The sequence below is a fragment of the Megascapheus bottae genome, chromosome 2 (assembly GCF_031878675.1).
Source record: "Megascapheus bottae isolate mThoBot1 chromosome 2, mThoBot2.hap1, whole genome shotgun sequence".
Lineage (NCBI taxonomy): Eukaryota > Metazoa > Chordata > Mammalia > Rodentia > Geomyidae > Megascapheus > Megascapheus bottae.
In genome coordinates, this window is record NC_143510.1 from 55,187,930 (window position 1) to 55,207,067 (window position 19,138).

Sequence of the window (19,138 nt, forward strand, 5' to 3'; positions counted from 1 at the left end):
TTATCTACCTCGAACATCTATAGGTTCATTTATTTCTTGGTATCATTTAATTAGTTATTTATCTATATAAATTCACTACCATAGTGTCTAATTCAGAGTGGGTTAATGTTTAAAGGATAGGCCAACAGAAGCCATAATTGTCATGACTTTGTAAAACAACTTTAAAGATGATCCAAGAATGGTCATTTGCCTCCCCTGAAACCTTGCTTTATTTATTACACTTCCAGACTCACTCTATTCCTAATACCATACTATTCAATATTCAATCTCTTGCATGAAATAGTAAAATATGTGAGATTTTTCATATTAAATCATGCCCTAAAGCTAATTACAACAATTTCCTTTTTCTCTTTGCTTTCATTGCAATATTTACTCGCTTGGTTTTAATTATTTTTCCATCTCAGAGGAGTGAGAGGCTAGAAAGACACTGTCCAAAATAGCTAGGACAGAGATATGTATGTGGAGAACACAGAAATATGATGTTACTGTGATCCTTGAAAGAGAGCTTCTTCAGCAAACAATCCATCCCCTCATAGTCAGCCCTGAGTTTAGAGAACTATCTGGCTGGGGTCATGCCTCTATTTTGTACCAGATGGATGGGGAGACTAACAACCAAGGTATTTTATTCTCAATCAAGACAACTCTTAGAAGCAAATTTCCCCCCAGAATTTTTCATCTTGTTAACAGAGGATGACCTGCATGCATTTCAGTGTAATTATCCTTTTGACCAATCTTATCTTCCTGTCTTTCTTTTTATATAAGTATCCATCACAAATAAGCATTTTTCACTCCAAACTTTTCAGTGTCGGCTTTCAGAGTTTACATGCAATAGCTTATGTGTAATGGGTGAACTCTTGTTTCTGTAGAATCTTTGGTTCCAAACACAAATTAAAATATCTTGAAAGCTGACAGAACTAAAGATGATCATGTAAACATTTAGGATATTTCCAGAGTTTCCCAGTTTTAAATACTTGGTTTACAGGGTTGGGTTATACTAGAGAACTGGAGATGTGCATGAATAATACAATTATCTATTGTCACATCTCACCTAAGCTCATGGAGCTGAATATTGATCACATTAATTACACAGCTGGATAAAAGGTGTTAATTTGGAAAGAACGCTTGGCTCAAACTTCTTTAACACTTCACAAATAAGCCTGCAAAGGGGTGGGATACAATGTGAGCTGTAATTCTTGATTTCCCGCAGGTCAGTGCTGATAGACAATGAGGGGATAATTTGGATAAGACAAATGTAAAGTGATATATCTGGACACAACCATTTCCAGTTCCTCAGGCTAGCATGAGTGATAGATGCAGTGTGAGACAGATATAAGTCATATCATTTGACTGCCCACGTCCTCACAGTTACCAGGCTATTTAAAATGTATTTTTTATTCTTACAGCTTCCCATACACCTTCCATGACCTGGCTTTGGTTAGTTCTAGTAGCTCTAATTTTGCTACATCCCCTGCATGCATTGTCCCACATTTACTGGCCCTGCTGACTGGAAAAGAGACCCACCCCACAGAATTCACCACAGGAACTTTTCATACACAATGTTTACAAATACTGTTCAGGTGGCATGCTGTTTCTTGATTGTATGGATCCGAAGTGGGCCACATCCTTGTCTTACAGTGTCCCTGATGTCATACCTAACAACCTGCTTTGAATGTTGCAGTTTCCATATTGCATACTGATCAAAGCCATCTCTTCCCTTATTCTCCTCTGACATTGTGACAGAGGTTCAATTTTATATGACATTCAAAGGGCTTTGAAAATTGCCAACTGTCGTCACCTTGTTTGTTTGATCTAGCCCTGTCAGTAGCTAGGCTAAGTGGGCACGAAAGATGTAGATTCTTTGGGTAGAAAAAGCTTTGAGAATATGCTGGCATGCAAAATTAAACTGGAGAAAGGAAAGCTGTATTCATAGGCCTTCTAGAGAAAGCACTTCAACCCAAATAGATACTGGCACAGCTTTGGTGCCACATGCCGAGAGGAAACTGAACACAGCAGGCCACCAATCATTCCCGCCAGCATTCTCATACTCTTCCTAATGTATGAGATTGATTTAACAAGTTCTTGAGTTCGTAGGTATATTATAATTAAATTTTATTACTGCTCGTGAACATGTCACAAAGGAAATCATTTTACTGCTCTGATTGTGAAGGACTTGACATTCGCAAAGTTAGTCAAAGATATATTTGTACATGTTTCTCCAAAGATGTGTATATGTGGATAGATAAATAGGTGGGCAGATAGAGAAATGGATGAATAATGCAGGCAGTCTTTCATATGGACATTGCACAGAGCAGTAGACATTGCTGGTGTTGTTGTACCTTGTTCTTTTTCCACGTGGACAATAGAGATTTGCAGCTGTTTGATTACCAATGAAAAAGCACTTCAGGATGGACTATTCCATTCTTCAGTTTCTTGTTTCTCCACCTTTCTCTCTTCTTGCAGTGCCCAGCATCAGAGCACTGGCATAAATCACAGAGGTCAGATATCCTGGGGAATCAGATGTCCTGCCCTCTAGTTGGCAATAGATATTCTACCAAATAATAAGATTTTAGAGTTATCTTAGTCTAGTCTAACTTGACTGGAGAGTTCCATTGTCTGATAAGTGTTGAAGACAAGGGGATAAATTTGGGTTCTGAGAAGCCAAACCATTGAGAGCTCATGTCCTAAAAACAGCCTCTCATAGACAGGGGGCAGAGGGGCTTGTTTTCTGTCACGGAATGAACCTCATGACTACTTGAGTCAAAGCAGAAAAGGAGAAGCATGCATGAATCATCTTGCTTATAACTCAGAACCATTTGCATATGGTCCTATGGGCATGTCCACCTACCCCTCGCCTGCTGGGGTATTTTTGGTTTGGGCTGGTATTGCAATTTGTTCTTCTGCTTTGGTTCTAACTGAGCAAGCATGGCTTGAAGAGCAAGGGGGGACGGAACATGCCTAACGAAGAGGAGTCACTGGGAATTTTCCAGGCACTGTATAGGTCACACTTCATCATTATAAATTATAATGCTTATTAATTTTATATACCATAATTGATCTAACAAATCTATATAGTATATATTTAATTAATTGATTTTTGAATGGGACTATTTATATATTCCTAATATCTTGAAAATAAAACCAGCTGTAGAATTGATGCTCATTTATATTCCAATCAACAGTATAGAAAAATTTCTCCCTCTTTACAATCTTACCATAACTATATGTGATCAAGGTTTTTCCAGTTGCTGACTAAAACTTTCATTGGATTGCTGTTTAATTTACATTTTATTAATTTGAACTGAGTTTGAATGTGAACAATGTTTTTTTTCCTTTGTGTTGTGACTAATTAAATTCTTACCAATTGTTTTAATCAATCTTATGAGACGTTGATCTTTTTTCAATGATTTGTATAAGTCTTTAGTAGAGAAGTTAATGTATTTTTTCCTTCTATGTATAATTACATTTTCAGATTGCTTTTGGCCTTCCAATCACCTGTATTTGACTTTGGTGACCCATGTTCTTAAAATCCAATGTTTCGTTTCTGTTTTCTTGTATTGGTTCCTACTAATCTCTATACAATCTTTGGAGAATCCTCTATTACTAATAGTAATAGCAGTTATCCCCCAAAGAAATTGAGCCAACATAAATTACTATAGAAATGAAAACTTTTAAAAGAAATACACTTGGGGGGCCTGGAGTTTGGCCTCATAGTAGAATACTTGCTTAGCATGCAGAAAGGTCTAGATTTAATTCCTCAGTATCACATACATAGGAAAAGCTGGAAGTGGTGCGACGGCTCAAGTGGTAGAGCTCTAGCTTTGAGAAAGTCCAAGGCCAGTGCTCAGGCCCCGAGTTCAAGCCCCAGAGGAAAAAAAGAAAAAATAAGAAATACATTTTGCAGCTTAACTGCACCATCCTCTCCTGTTACATCTGGAGTACAGAATGTATCTAGAAAATATAGGCAAGAAAACATGTACACTGCGGTGGGATGTTCACTTTCTGTGCAGGAAGTTCTCCCATTCTCTTTGTATGACATTTATGAATTCTGTCCTTCGTGGCTTATTGTATACATCTTCAAAGCAAGTGTACAGTTATGGGCTAAGCTGTGCTGAACAGGGCTGGTATGTGTGGTTATGCCTAACATGTTCATTTAATATTATTTTGTTAATTTGTGCTAGTCTTGGGACTTGAACTAGGGCTGGAACGCTGTCCCTAAGGTTTTATACTCAAAGCTAGTGTATTACCACTGAAGCCACAGGTCCACTTCCAGCTTTTTACTGGGTAATTGTAGATTTAAAGCCTGTAGGATTCATCTACCCGGGCTGGCTTCAAACTGATATCTCAGCCTCCTGAGTAGCTAGAATTACGTGTGAAGCACCAGTGCTAACCTGTTTATTTTTTGAAAAAGAGAAAGCTTGAGAGAAGTCACCCTGGAATTTGGTATGTTAGTCTGAGAAAAAAAGTAAGTATGTGCCAATGTCATTTTACATGAATGTAATTATGAAGATCTTGGGATCAGAATAATTTGTATGCAATATTTACTTCTGTATGCATGTGCATACAGGTACACATATAATGCCTATAAATTTACTGAATTCTACTAATGTGGGAACAAATATGAATGTGCTTTAGTACCACTGACTCTTCTATGAACTTGTACACCTTTAAAAATCAATGTGAACAGGTGTCTGACCTTCACAAGGAAACACTATTTCATACCTGAGATGGTTGTAATTAAAAGTTAGACTAGAACATAAATGAGAACATTCACATTCCAGGCAGGAGTATAAAATGGTACAGTCACTTTGGGAAATGCTCTTCCCATCTTCAGAATATTAAACACAGAATCAGCATCTGGCTCAGCAACCAGATCTTTGGTGTTGCATGTCGTAGGAGAGATAAGGTGGTCCTGAGATAAGGTGGTCCTGGACTGTGAGTTTGAGAGACTAGAAATGAAAGCATCCTAACCATACTCCATAAGCAGGTGTCTGGGAGACACACCAAAGTTAATTTGGAGCAGTCTGAAGACTCAACGGTTGGGTTCAGAGTGCTCAAGGACAGGGAAATGGGATTTATTGGGCTACTGATGTCCTCTTACATGTTTGGGAAGGAGAATCTTTACACTTCCTTTCTTTGTGATCTCCTTGGAAAAAAGTCAGTCTTAGAGACAATGCAATGTATGTTCGTGTATTTGCAGGTCTTGATATTTCAAACAGTTAACAAGTCTTAATCTTGATGAATTGCTGTGTGAAAATGGCCAGATGGTCTGGAAATACATAGAAGGTTGATGCATGACTATCTGATCTTGGAGCTGAAAGCACCTGAGATCAGGCCATCCGAGCAATGGTGGTGACTGAGGCAAGCACCAGATTCAGGGAGTACATGGAGCCAGGGAGTGGAAGCTGAACATGAGAGTAGAGAAGGTAGGGTTCTCCTGAGCTTGTTTTTGAGGGACGAGAAAAGGAGGAGAGGAGCGATCAGAAGGGGAAGGATGAGGAGAATCGCACAAGCGGCCCCAAAAGGAAAGATCGTGGTGTAGGCTCTGTGTATATCAGCATGGATGCAGAATTATTCACAAATTTCTTCCTGGAAAGTTCCAATGATTTACGTTTGGTTTCTTATTCAGCGTGCAAGTGAAAATGTAGCACGAACACATTAAACAAAATAGACATGTCAGGATAAATGCATCCGTCCACATCTCTGCCATATTTGATAGATCATGTAGAAAAACAAGATTTTATTAAGACAATTAATTACAATGTCGTCATAAAAGTAGAACCATGGATTCAATGATTAGGAAACATACTTTTCCTCAAGAACAGATAATATATCTACATAAGATAAATTAAAGGAGATTGATATACAACAGCATTCATTAATCATATGATAATTAAGTTAGAAGTCAATACTAACAATGATCTTTCACAAACAAAAGTATGCTTGAAAATACTTTTTAAAGTTTTAAGGTATTGGAAAGAGAGAAATTTATGAGGAACTGGACAACAGTTGTTGGAAAGACACTATATATATATATATGAATATATATATAAATTAGAGATAGAGATTTTTGCTTTTGTGTTTGTACAGTACAGAAGTTATAATTCCTTTCAGTTCTTGAGTTTTTGACTCAATAATACAATCTTCACCTTGAAAGGTATTGAGAACTTTTAAGGTGACGCTGTAGACACAAACTTTTGCCCTTCTTTTCTCATTTTTCAGTTCTATTGAAATACAACAGACATTTTATTGCACAGAGTTTGATAATCTAAATGTAGGCACATATTTTAATATGATTTCTTATTCAAAACAAATAACAAGAAATAAAAATTTTTCTTGTATCCAACAGAGTAGGAAAAGAATTATCTCAAACTTTTAAAAGAGGATAACCATTCATTTTCATCCAATGTTTTGTTTTCTTTTTAGAGATTCATTAAGGAATTCCTAAAAGGCCCAACACAGGGTACATTCAACAAAGGAGTTGCCATTTAACAAAATAAAAAATATAAGATACAATATAAAGTACAATGTATCTTGAACAGTATCATCCCTTTCAACATTCTCATCCACTCCTTCACTCTTCAAATTTATAGGATTTAACAGTGCCATGGCCCAGAGTTCAAGCCCCATGACTGACCAAAAAAAATGTAGGATTTACATTGGATTCTTGACTGTCTCCTCCTGGTCTCTTCACTTTCTCCTTGACACTACCCCAACCCTTTTGGGTATTAGCTTCCTGGTGTTCTATTTTGCTGAATTTTTTATTTTGCCTTTGTAAGGAGCTACACTATTTGAGTTCTCCTCTGAATCTTCCATATTTCAGCTAAATTCTCTTTTCATGATTTAATGAGGCATACAAAAGAGAATAAAAAGATAGGTGCAGAATATTCCCAACTTGCTAAACAAAAACAAAAGAGAAGAGAACAAGTGAGAAGAGAACTTCAGTTAGACACAGGCAGCCACCTCAAGAGTAGAAGATCAGTTGGAGCTGGTGGCTCATACCTGTAATTCTAGCTACTCAACGGGCTGAGATCTGAGGATTGTGATTTGAAGCTGCCTGGGCAGAAAAGCTGGTGCTACTCTTATCTTCAGTGAACTAGCAAAAAGCCCTAAGTGGAGATGTGGCTCAATTGGTAGAGTGCCATAGTTAAGAGGAAAATGTCATTGAAGAGGACATTTGCACCTTGTTCAAATTGTAGTACTATCACAAAAACAATAAAGTTAAAAAAAAGTAGAAGGCGAAGAGAATTCTTTCTAGATATCAATCATGCGTTTAGAAGTAGCCCCAGAAGGGAAGCCTAAATTCAATCTCTTTTCTTGTCATGATTAGTTATTTCCTGACTGTTTTCTTTCCATCATCTTTTGAATTTTAATATTGTGGTAAATAATAATGGGAAAATCTTTTGATGAAGTCAAAGATTGCATTTAATTCTAGTATGTGTTAATTGGCTTTATTAAAAATTAGCATTTTCTGAATTTCTAATTCTCTTTCTAATTTATGAAGTGTCACTCATTTTCTCATGTATCATACTGTAATTAAATTTACTGGGAGTAAATTCTATTAGTCTTTGTGGCTAAAATGCAAAAGAATTGTCTGCACAATGAAAGAAGGATATTTCTCTGTTTGTTGACAATCAAATATTCATTAATTGAAAATATAGAAACACCTGTATACACGCTGGAGTTGTGATTACCCTTGCTTAGAAACAGCATGTCTGAGTGACAATGGGAATGAATTGAATAATTATTATGTGTGCTGTCACTTGAAATATTTTCTTAAGGTATTTCTGCCCCATAGAAAAGAAACTCCCTTTAGGGTGAAGTCATTTGTGCAAATACTGATCCTACTCTACAAGCCATTGAAGATGGTCAATCTCAGACCAATGACAGCCCACCATGAATCATTCTGTAATTTGATCGTGTGTTCTTGGTCTACATATTAGAAGCATTCAGGAAAATAGTATACCAGGATTAATTTCTCTAGAGAAGTCAAACACTGTAGAATGAACAGGAAAAATATGAAATGTTCATGTTTACTTTTTCATTAGAAATGAGAGCTACCCATGGACAGTTTTTCATTGATCAATTCTAATATTCTCCTAGCATTTTCTTCTAGCTCTAGTTAAGTTAGATTTTGCAACACACATTTTCCCCTAGATAAGTATCTTAGATCAATAATACATGGTTCGAGACAATGTTCTATTACTTCGTTGGTATTCTTTATTCTAAAAGCTGTACTTTATTCTAAAAGCAAATGTACTGTTGCAAGATTGAGGGGCTATTTTCACTGTCTCTTTAGCGACAAATGTCTATTGTGTGTATTAATACCTGCCTCTTTTAACCTTCTGCCTTCTTTCTTTTTTGATTTCTTGTTTTTATTAGAGAATTTATTAACATTGACTTTTATATTATATTTCAAATGACATATTTAATAAACAAGTATTCAAGAAGGGAATCTATATAATCACTGGCACTTAGATTTTAGAACATAATTAAAATTAGGCTGAGGGTTTGTATGTCATAGATACTTATTAATCTATGTAATAAAACATTTTGTCTATAGAGTCATAAATTTTTATGTCTTTGTAGTTGTGTTTATATTTCCAGTACCACGTCCATAGTATTGGGTATGCAAATATTGAGTCCTCGCTCTTGTACTGTTTGGATCTAATAGCCACATATTAAGGATACCATGAGCCTTTTGTTCCTTTGGTCTTGACTTGTCTTACTCAGCATGAGTGGATTCATCCACTTCCCTGCAAATGCCATGCCTTCTCTCTTTTTTAAAGATTTTTATTTTATTTTATGGTAAAGTTGAAGTACAGGGCGTTACAGTTACATAAGTAAGGTAATGAATGAGTACATTTCTTGTTGAACAGTGTTACATTCTCCCTTGTTTTCTCCCCCTCCCCTCTGTGACTCCCCACCCCAGTAAGTGGTAAAGTTCATTTCCAATACAGTAATATAGTGTCTTGTGATCACTGTTGCATTGGTTCACGCTTCGCCCTTTGTCTCACTATATTGTTATTCCCCTTTCTATGCCTAAATCAGATAAATGAAGGTATATAGAAGACATAGGACACCAAAAATAAAAAGAACAATGAATACAGGAGATAAATCAAAGAGGAAAAAAAGAAAGAACAAAGAAATAACTTTCACACAGTACATTAAAAAACTTTTTTCCATATCTTGAGATTTTCGATTAGCATCATTTTCTATGGTCACATGTACATTGCTATTGAGCTATTATGATCCTCTGCTAGGACTATCCTAGACATATACTTACAAATGAGGGAAACAATGGAGCCTATGTTTCTTTGGGTCTGGCCTATTTCACTTAATATGATTTTTTCAAGTTTTTCTTTAGTTTAATCCTTATGAATGGGATGATGCCAGCCTTTCTGATGGAAGCATAGAATTCTGTGATCAAGAAAACAAATAACAAAGGGTGGCAGAGATGTGGCCAAAAGTGTAGCGTTACTATATTTTGGTGGGAATGTAAACTTGTTCAACTACTCTGGAAAGCAATATGGAGATTCTTTGTAAGACTAAACATAGAGCTCCCCTATGATCTAGCAATTCCATTTCTGGGCATTTACTCCTGACCACAAATAAATCCACACTAAAGCTGCCACCACAACTATGTTCATTGCAGCATCATTTACCACAGCTAAGATATGGAATCAGCTCAGCTTCCCCCAGTAGATGAATGGATCAAGAAGATTATGGCATATAAATTCATAATGGCATTGTGCCTTCTTTCTAACACCTGGGTGGAGAACCTTCAGTCAAATTCTGGGGATCAGGAAAGTCCTGTTTTTACTATTACTCAATGCAATTGGCCCCTGTGGTACTTCACACAGGTTAGTGAGTGTAGCTAGCCATCCCTTGCTGTGATTCCAACACTTGTTTGGAGCAGGATGCTAACTATATCTATCCTGGGCTCATGTGAATGGGCCAGTATTCTTGGAACAAGAAAAAGCAACTTTCTCCAAAAAAGCCCTGGAGAAAGAGTGAGTGGTAGTTGATAAAAGGCATTCAGCAACACATCTTCTTTGGAAGGCAAAAAGACTGGAAGTATTAAGGCAATTCTTTCAAATGTTGGAAATAAGACCCCCAAATGATTGGATGGCCTGTCAAGGCCACATTAGAGCCTTGTCTGTTAAGTCTTTCTAGAACTTCTCTGACTATGCAAAGATAATTAATTTAGATTTACTTTTAGTAAGGGACTGGCTCTGAGCTTATAGTATTTGATGTTATCTGGGACACCTAGACATTACAATTTGATTTGTCAGTAAATATGTACATGTTTTTTTTAATCTACCAAATATGCATGCATCTGGATATATTATATACTATCAATGTTATATGTTAACATATTATCTACTGCATATGAATCTATACTATTATATATAAATATTTTTCATACATATGTATGTACTTGTTCTGACTTTATTGCCCCTTAAATCATTTTATGTCTTATTTAGTAACCATAGTCTCAAATCATTGGCTCTATCATTCAGAAGTTAAATAGTTATTTCCACTTTTTGGCTATTACAGAAAAGGTGCCATAAATATTCATATATTCATGAATAGGTATTTGCTCTTTTAAGCTCTTATCTTTCAGGCTAAGCATACAGGAGTGACAGTGTTGGGTCAGTTGCTAAGTGTATATTTAATTTTTAAAGAAACCTGTCTAACATATTTCAAGATATCTGCGACACTTCACATTCCACAAGCAATGTATAGGAAGGCCTTTTGTTCACAGACAGCTATGAGAGAACATTTTAAGAATATGTTTTAGCAATGGTAAGTTGTGGAGTGAAGTCAAGTGGGTACATTTAATATCATTAATGGTTAGTGATACTGATCAGAGCATATTTTCTGCACACATCCTGTCTGTATAATCTGCTTGAGGATTTCCATTTTGCTTTTTTTTGTCTGCAATGGGAACTGAAACAGCCCTGAGCATTCCACCAAGCTAGACAAGTACCTTACCACAGAGCTATGTCACCAGTCTTTTTGTGTGTGTTCTTTTTTTTTTTGCCAGTCCTGGGCTTGAGCTCAGGGCCTGAGCACTGTCTTTGGACTTTCTCAAGGCTAGAGCTCTACCACTTGAGCCTCAGCACCACTTCCAGCTTTTTTCTATATGTGTGGTACCGAGGAATCGAACCCAGGTGTCGTGCATGCTAGGCAAGCACTCTACAACTAGGCCAAACTCCCAGCCTTGTCTGTGTTCTTAAGCTTGAGTTTTGAGAATTATTTTAGATATTCTGGGTAGATGGAGAAATGGACTAGTGAACCCATCCTATGAGTTTTATTTCTAAAATCACCATTTGATTCTTGTTGCATTCTGTTTCTACAGTGAATTTTTTTCCTTTTCTAATTTTACATAGATTTTAAGAGTATCTGATATTGATTACTGTAGCATTTTTCACTATTTACTTAATTTATTTTGTCAGTCGTGGGGCTTGAACTCTGGGCCTCATCTCTTCAGCTTAAGGCTACCACCCTACACCTGGAGCCACAGCATCACTTCTGATTTTCTAGTGGTTAATTGAAGATAAGAGTCTCACAGACTTTAGCACCAGGGCTGGCTTTGAACCTTGATCCTCAGATCTCAGCCTCCTGAGTAGCTAGGATTACAGGCGTGAGCTACCACACCTGGCTTAACTTTAAAATTTTTAATGGAGATTTTAAATGAGAATTAGACTTCTATTTTAAACAATAGGCTTAAGTAGCTACCAGATAATATTAGAAATAGATATAGTTATAAATTATTCCACATACAAAAAATTATGAAAATTTCAAAGCAAATGAGAAAAGACAAGAGATGACAATGTCAGAAGACTATAGATATTGAAACTGTCTATCAGCCTTGACTATTTTCTTAAAAAATTAAGAAAATTTCTACTCAGGGAGACTCTGACCTAGCTCCTGTCACCCAGAGGGAACTCAGCTGGAGTCTCCAACAAAACTGTTTCCATTTTGGAAACCTCTGGATTTATCAACACTTCTGCAACCGCGGCTTTGTTCTGAGAGACATTGCTTCCATGATGGTCACTCCAGATACTGGGTAACAGTTGTAGGTGATTTGCTTTAACCACGAAAGCTTCAAATACCCCTATGTGACCCTGATTAACAGTACCATCACCCACTCAGACTTCCTTGATTTGCCTTCAAAGCAAATCACTCTCTACAGAGCAGTCCCAAGATCTTTGTTCCTGTGGCCAGCCCTGGTGCTACAGTCCAGGCCTAGTGTCTACTCAGGATCTCTTTCATTGATCAAGTGGTCTGTGCTGGTAAGAGGAAGAATTAATAACTTCTGGAGATCCCAGCTGCAGGAACTCACAAGCCACAGCAGCTAAAACACCAGAGAGTAGCTGGGAAAAGGCACTGGAGAAGTGAAGCTGAGAAGGACCATGGAAGTCCTGAGCAGAGCTGAGAACAAAGGGGTATCAAGAGCAGAAGTGCTGCAAGCCCTGGCCACTGGAAGACTTTCAGAAAGCCCCTGACTTTGGCTGTTGAGGAACTATGACACGAAGAGCTTTGAACTAAGACCTTATGTGGAATCCCATGAGCAGAGAGTACCATCCCTATCACTCTAAGCTCAGAGAAGCATTATCTGAAGGGTGCTGTGTCCCCAGGCACCTGAAGACAAGAGCTGAATGATTGAGAGAGAAGGGTCCTGCCACCCAAGCATCAGAGTTGCTGACACTACAAGGAGGAGGTGTCTGACACTTAGAGGAGTTGCTCAGTGCGTGCTCATGATTTTTCTGTGAATAAAGCAAAAGAACCTTCAGCCACAGTTCTGCTTTAATTTCCTTTTTCAGGGTTTTAAAGTTTTCATCAAAAAGGTCCTTTACATTCTTAGTTAAGGTAATTCCCAGGTACTTTATTTTCTTTGAGGCTATTGTGAAAGGAGTTTGCTTTCCTGATTGTTGCCTCATTCTTCTCACTGTTGGCAGAGAAGAGGGCAGTTGATTTTTGATGGTTAATTTTATACCCTGCTACCCTTCCAAAATTTTGAATCAGCTGAAGGAGCTTGGGAGTAGAGTCTATAGGATTCTTTAAATACAGAATCATGTCATCTGCAAAGAGGGAAAGTTTTACTTCCTCTTTCCCTATTTGGATCCCCTTTCTGCTTCCTTCTTGTCTTATTGCACTGGCTAGGAATTCTAATACTATCTTAAAGAGGAGTGGAGAGAGTGGGCATCCTTGTCTCATTCCTGATTTTAGAGGGAATGGCTTTAGCTTTTGGCCATTAAGTATAATACTAGCTGTGGGTTTGTCATACACAGCCTTTATTATACTGAGGTATGTTCCATGGATTCCTAGTTTCTCCAGAGCTTTTGACATAAAGGGATCTTGTCAAATATCTTTTCCGCGTCTATTGAGACAATCATATGATTTTTGTCCTTGCTCCTGTTGATGTGTTGAATTATATTAATTGATTTGTGTATGTTGAACGAGCTTTGCCTCTGTGTGATGAATCTTGTTTGATCATAGTGTATATTTTTTTTGATGAGTTGGTGTAGACGGTTGGCCAATATTTTGTTGGGGAGTTTTTCATCGATGTTCATCAAAGAAATAGGTCTATTGTTCTCTTTCTTTTTTTATTGTAATTAGTAAAAGGGTTACATGATATTTGCCAGATAGAAGGTGCATTAATTCACGTACATTGATACCCTTTCACATGTCTTGGTACCCATTTCCCCACACACACACACCCCACCCATCTTGGTTTTCCCCCCTTCTCTATCAAATTTCAAATAACCAAATACAAATAAATTCAATATATCAGATAACAAAGTGAGATACTATAACAATATGAGATAACCAAGGGACAGCAAAGGAGATGAGAAACAACATAGTACATTAAGGACAACAATCATTTGTTATATGGCTTTTGTTTTGATATCCTGGAGGTCCTGTCAATTAGCTTCATACTATATGGCCTTATGTATCAAGATTTTGCTCTATTGCAGATCTCTGCTAGTAGAGCCCAAGGTTTCTACTGATTATGACGAATGAGGGAAACCATTGAGCCTAAGTTCCTTTGAGTTTGGCTTACTTCACTTAATATGATTTTTTTCTAAGTCTTTCCATTTCCTAACAAATGGGGCGATGTCATTCTTTCTGACAGCAGCATAGAATTCCATTGTATACAAATAACACAACTTGTTGATCCACTCATCAACTGAGGGACATCTAGGTTGATTCTATATCTTTGCTATGGTGAATAGTGCTGCAATGAACATTATTATTGTTCTCTTTCTTTGATGAATCTCTGTCTGGTTTGGGGATGAGGGTTACACTGGCTTCACAGAAGGAGTTTGGTAAAGAGCCTTCATTTTCAATTTCGTTGAAGAGCTTGAGGAGTATTGGTGTGAGCTCCGCTTTGAAGGTAAAGCAGAACTGAGGAAATGGAAAAACCTCCTATGCTCCTAGATTTGAAGAATCAACATCATGAAAATGACAATCTTACCAAGGGCTGTCTACAAATTCAACACAATACCCATCAATATCCCAATGTCATTCTTTAAAAAAATAGAAGAGGCAACCCAAAATTTCATATGGAATAATAAAAGACCCCGTATAGCAAAAACACTTCTTAGCAGAAAGAACAGTGCAGGAGGAATTTAAATACCAAACTTTAGACTCTATTACAGAGCTATAATTAACAAAACAGCTTGGTACTGGCACAGGAACAGGCCTGAAGACCAATGGAATAGAACTGAGGACCCAGATATTCAACCACAGACCTATGGCCACCTAATCTCTGAGAAGGAGGCCAAAAAAATAGAATGGAAGAAAAATAGCCTCTTCAACAAGTGGTGCTGGCAGAGCTGGTTAAGCACCTGCAGAAAACTAAAGTTGGATCCTGCTTTGCCACCTTGCACTAGAATTAACTCCAAATGGATCAAAGACCTGGAGGTAAAAGTGGACACACTGACAACTTTACAAGAAGGAATAGGAGATACACTAGGCCTCCTTGGCACAGGTTGAAACTTTCTTAATAAGGACCAAGAATCAAAGCAAATCAGAGAAAGGCTCGATAAGTGGGACTGCATTAAACTGCAGAGCTTTTGTATGGCAAAGGACATAGCTAGTAAACTAATTAGGAAGCCTACAGAGTGGGAGAAGATCTTCACCAACCATACAACGGACAAAGGCCTCATATCTAAAATATATCAACAGCTCAAAAAATTGGATCACTCCAAAACTAATCTCCAAAGTAACAACCATCCCATTAAAAGATGGGCCAAAGACTTAAAGAGAGTCTTCTCTGAAGAAGAAACAAAAATGGCCTATAGACACATGAAGAAATGCTCAACATCTCTGGTCATAAAAGAAATGCAAATCAAAACAACTCTAAGATTCCACCTCACTCAAGTTAGAATGGCCAGGATCAAGAAAACTAATAACAACAGATGCTGCAGGGGATGTGTCCAGGAGGGATCACTACTACACTGTTGGTGGGAGTGAAAACTCATTTAACCACTATGGAAAGCAATATGGCAGTGCCTCAAATGACTAAACAGAGAGCTCCCTATGACCCAGAAATTCCACTACTTGGCATCTACCCAACCATCCAGAAACAAGGGCATACTAAATTCACTAGCACAACAATGTTCATTGCAGCACTATTTACCATAGCAAAGATATGGAACCAACCTAGATGTCCCTCAGTTGATGAGTGGATCAACAAGATGTGGTATTTGTACACAATGGAATTCTATGCTGCTGTCAGAAAGAATGACATCGCCCCATTTGTTAGGAAATGGAAAGAGTTAGAAAAAATTATATTAAGTGAAGTAAGCCAGACTCAAAGGAACTTAGGCTCAATGGTTTCCCTCATTTGTCATAATCAGTAAAAACCTTGGGCTCTCCTAGCAGAGATCTGCAATAGAGCAAAACCTTGATACATAAGGCCATATTCTATGACTTTAAATGAAAGGACCTCTAGGATTTAGGAACAAAAGCCATATAATGAATGATTGTTGTCCTTAATGTACTATGTTATCTCTCATCTCTTGCTGTCCCTTGGTTATCTCATATTGTTACAGTATCTTACTTTGTTATCTGATATATTGGATATATTTGTATTTGATTATTTGAAATTGGATAGGGAATGGGGGAAAACAAGATGGGGGGTGGGAGGGAGGGAAATGGGGACCAAGACATGTGAAAGGGTATCTATATATGTGAATTAATGCACCTTTTATCTGTCAAATTTCACGTAACCCTTCTATTAATTACAATAAAAAATATATGAAAAAATTTGCCCAAGAAAAAAAAAACCTTCAGCCACAATGTCACTTTCTATTTGCCTGACAGTCCTCTGATTCTCCAGAGTATGAGGATGATTGAGACTATTTGAGAGGGTGAACACACACGTAGATGAATATATCAAGATTTAGTTGCATTCTATTTCTACTGGCATTCTCAATGTCAACTGTTTGTTACACATGGAAGTATCTTTTTTAAAATTAAAATGCAATGTTGGCTTTCTGTTTGCATTTACATGTCACCCAGGATGTGAGCCTCAACAAGGTTTTGCTGCTTTCCCCTCTAAAATGTTCCCTAGAAAGTTGAAGTGTATGTCCATGAAGCTTTTAGTGACTTTGCATGGAAGCTGATGTAATTAAGGATTGATCTAATATTTGAATGCAAATAAGTCACAGATAGTAAAAGTAAAAGAGAATTCTAGTATAATAAAAACATTGCATATGCTGAACTGTGACGCAAGCCCTATACCCTAAAGACGTGTGTACAAAATTTGTAGTTTGATTTTCTGCCTTAATAATGCAAATAATCCTTCCTTTAACTCTCTGAAGAAACATGCATCAGGCAGTCATAGTCAGTCACATGGTAAAAATAAGCATATGCTTTCCCCACCAACAAAAAGGAAAGAAAAAGACAAAACCAAATCAAACAAAAACCAAGAAGAGCACCTGAAATTAATAATAAAAAAAATCTTTACATAAAAATGCCCACAAATTATTTAAGTGCTTGCCATCTTGAGACAAAAATACCTTTGAAATAAAGTAGTGATGCATGTAAAATGAAGCAGTCCTATTTGGGGACATACAATAGAACAGAATTGATCATTTTCAGCTTCTACTGTGGGACCTGAGTACTATCTCCTAGTGAATGTCTTTCTTTATCTGCACAAACTCCATTCTTAAGTCAAATATCCAGCTGCTCCTGTCTGCTAGAGATCAAAAATGAAGACAAAATATCTCCTAAGTAATAAAATCGATAAATAAAATTTGGTTTTGATTTACAGTTGATATTCAGCTTTTCTTGACACATGCAGGTGAGCTATCCCCATCTGCTTTTCTCCCTACAGGGCTTGTTAGCCCTGCTGTAAGCTAGGATGTATCCAGAAGTCTGTGTTCCTTCTTTGAAAGGTCCATGATAGACGCAGAATGGCCATCTTTGTGCTCTGTGTTTACTGAATACCAATACGCTGGTCTTTATTGGCAAGGAAAACCATTCACTGAACCAAACATCCAAGAGTTTCTCTAGGTCAGAGCAATTTCTCCATAGTGCTCTGGATAGAGAGACACAAATATTTCTGGTGTCCCATGCTAAGATACATGTACAACACAAACATACACATACACTTACTCAATCACTATGTATATACCTATACCCATACCTATATGTGTTAGTACATATGGAAAGAGATTAATAAAGAGTAATGAGACAATGAGATAAATACGAAGGACTGAAATTTTGCCCAAGTCCAAGGAAACTGCTGCATAAAATGTTCCCCAATACACCCTGGTAAGAAATAGGTAGGGATGTCATAATGAAGCACCCCGCCCTTAGATGTTCCAAAGCAGAATGTTTCATGGGCATTTTTGTGCCTGATAAAACAAATACCCAGGGTTAGATAGTTCTTTCCTTCTAGCCACAGGCAGTGCTGTCCAGTTCTGTATCTCAACAGTCTCATTTGTTTTACTACATGACATGGTCTTGCCAAGAAACAGGATGTAAATGGCCTATGTTTGTCTGCCCCAGACCCCTCTCAGAAAAATTTCCTTGTCAAGTCTTCTAAAAGGAAGCCCTGCTTTCCCTTAGTTTTTTTTTTCCATTAAAGCTGGGGCTCTATCATTTGAGCGATAGCTTCATTTCTGTTTTTTGTTGTTGTTGTTGTTGTTGTTTGGTGGTGGTTAATTGGAGATGAGAGTTTCATGAACTCCTGTCTGGGCTCAGATTACAGGCATGAGCTACCGCCATCTCCTTTGGCACGTTTGCTTCTAATGTACAAGACCACTCTCTGATGTTTAAGAGGACTGAGAATGACCAGGACACAATGGAGATTACCTACGGAGCACTTAGAATGTGTGACCAAGAAACTGGAAGGCTGTAAAGTTTGCGTGTGGTAGGTTTCATCACAGAAAAATCACTCTAGCACACCCCCAAAGACCATCACAATTATAAGGAGACATCACAAAGACAGAAAATTCCCCCCCAAAAAACTAAGGGGATACTGTTTTTCTGTACACACATTGGAATTAAACAGGGAGTTTTATGTTCATTAAGGAAGGCTGAACTGTTTTGGTTAATAAATTAAAAACTGAATAAATGTAATCTTCTAAAATGGACAGGATATTTAAAAGTTCAGACTTTCAACTTTATAGCAGGATTAGTTATCTTGTTTGAAAGGATATTTAAATCTACCATTCTTCATTAGCCATAAAATGTTGTCAGCTCTGTACTTCAAATTCTTTAAAATGTAAAGAAGAAACTGTATAATTTTCTTCCAAAGTTATGGGTGCTACTTTACAAGCATTATTACAGAATAAATTGAAAACTAGAACAATTTACCTTCTCTTTTCAGACTGAATTGCCCTTTAAAAATGATAATTGGCAAGTTAAATAAAAATTCTTGTGAGCTTGCCCTTTGCATGAGTGTCTATCAATATTTGTCAAGGTTCTGTGTGATAAAATCATCTTGGCATTTCTTTAGTATATCTTGGGCCAAAGATGTTTGAAATGTGATAACTACTTTGTATGGAGAAATTATAAAGAAAGCAAGTTTATTTCTTTGAACCACTGCCATCATCAAAAGTTACTGTGGGAAATAGAAAGCAAAGGAAGAAATTGTTTCAAAATTTAGGAAATT